The 2014-nt window shown below is 36.4% G+C and overlaps 1 protein-coding gene and 1 pseudogene across 1 annotated transcript in view; one reads left to right on the plus strand and one right to left on the minus strand.

Moving 5' to 3' along the window:
* Positions 1 to 888, plus strand: part of LOC119592218 — a 5583-nt pseudogene extending 4695 nt beyond the window's left edge.
* Positions 1 to 2014, minus strand: part of LOC119592217 (rab3 GTPase-activating protein non-catalytic subunit-like) — a gene marked incomplete at its 3' end in the record, with an annotated part of 43875 nt that overhangs the window by 20650 nt on the left and 21211 nt on the right.

The following is a 2014-nucleotide window of genomic DNA, read 5'->3' on the forward strand; positions in this document are numbered from 1 at the left end:
CTAGACAGCGATTCGGACAGCTTTGATGGCTTTGACGAATGCCGAAGTCTCAGATTTCTCGGAGGAGAGCGACTTTGCCCCAAGCCCAAAGAAGAAGGGCAAGAAGGGAAAAGAGAAGAAAGAAAAGCCACCTAAGAAAAAGGCGACTAAATCACCAAGCAACACAAAAGCCAAGGACAGAAAATCTCCTCCGGAACCCTCTCTCCCCAAAACACTGCCGGCTGCTAGAAGTTCACCAGCCAAAACAAAAGCTACAGACAGAATCCCTTCCGTGGAGTCCTCCCTTCCAAAACCACCATCAGCTGCAGCAACAGTTTCCTCCGCCAAGAGAACGCCAGTTTCTGAAACAAAAGAGAACACAGCACCTCGGATACAACCTCCAGCTGTGTTAAAGGCTAAACCTAGTATACCTGCTAACAGAACTGTTAATAACACTAGTAGAACAAAAATTTCCCAAACTACAGCTGCCAGAGAGACAGCTGGTTCTTCACCCAGCTCGGGAGGTATTACCAAATCTACGGGACTTGTCAGATCACAGTTCAAAAGCCCAGTACTTAATGCCCCAGGGATTTCGTCAGGGAATTCTCCTACCTCGGGAAGACCTATTGGTTTGCGTCTCGGCCTCTCTAGGAGGGCGAATTTCAAGCCCTTGCACCCAAACCTGTCTGCAAAGTAAATAATTCAGCAAGATTGTCAAGCTGATGGTCTTTTATATGTATATCTCTAATTCTGTATATTTTTTTTTCTATTGTGAAAGTATGAGGTTTATAGTGTAAATATATTTGTGCTCTTTCTATATAACTGTAAGATATTGCTATTGTTATTACTTTCTCTGTAGGAAGTAAGATATATTTGCTAATTTATGTAATTATACCATTTTTAAAATTCTTGAGTTTATTATTCTATCCTGCAGATCATTTGAAATCAAAGTAAATATGAATACTGATGAAAAGTCTGCATGTAATTACAATGTACTGCACAACAAATACTGCATTTTGTACGAAGCCAGAACTTGAATTCATATATGTGTAATGGTTATGATACTTTCTATTCTTTCAGCTAGAATTATTGATAATCATTATTCAGAGATAGTGACCCTCATTGTTATCCTAATGAAAGGCAACATATAAAAATGTAAACTCCATTGTTAAGGGTAGCATTTCACAATATTTTGGAGATGTAGTTTATATTTGTTTGTGAACTATTGGTGGCGGAAGCAAATCTTCTGAACTGGCTGCGTTAATTTGGCCTTGCCACGTGCAATTTTACTGACTCTGTGGTGTGTATAACCTTAGAGTTCAGTCCACACTCAAGTTCCCAAATTATGGCCTGTGTTATAGAAGTATTTTGTTACCACGGATGGAAAGAGTGATGATAATATAAGACTATCATAAAAACTGATATGGTAATATATCAGTATTAACGTTGCAGATATGAAGTAAAAATCTAAATCTTATGGAAGGTGCATATGGGCACTCATGGTCATGAAATTTTATCTGGCATATTGGTAACAGCATATATGAATGCCACCTTTCTCAGTCTAAACTTCTGGATAAAGCAACAAATAAATATAATAGCTGTAAAAGAAGTATGAACGAGAATAACTATATAAAACAAAATATATAATTTATGCTATTAATTACATATTACTTAACTTAGAATTATTCCAACAAAAGTCGTTTTTGCTATGACTGGAGAAATTAACATGGCGAAATTCCAGAGTCCATGGTTAATTGATATGCTCATAGTTTCCATGTCATGAAAAATGTAGTTTATAATATTTGCCCTTTTTGTGTGTGCAATCCTCTTACATACTTTTTGAATGCTACTTCCTAATGTCAAGTATAGTTTATATATTTAGTTTTCAACCCAAATTACTTTTTAGATTTTCTCCAAACTATAGTCTCCTGTTATTCCACAGAAAACATATTTTCGAGGCTAGCATTACTGTTTCTTCGTGCATTAAAAATCCTTCAAAGAAACATGCTTGAATTCGTAACTAGATATTTGTCAT

The sequence above is a fragment of the Penaeus monodon genome, chromosome 29 (genome assembly GCF_015228065.2).
Source record: "Penaeus monodon isolate SGIC_2016 chromosome 29, NSTDA_Pmon_1, whole genome shotgun sequence".
Classification (NCBI taxonomy): Eukaryota; Metazoa; Arthropoda; class Malacostraca; order Decapoda; family Penaeidae; genus Penaeus; species Penaeus monodon.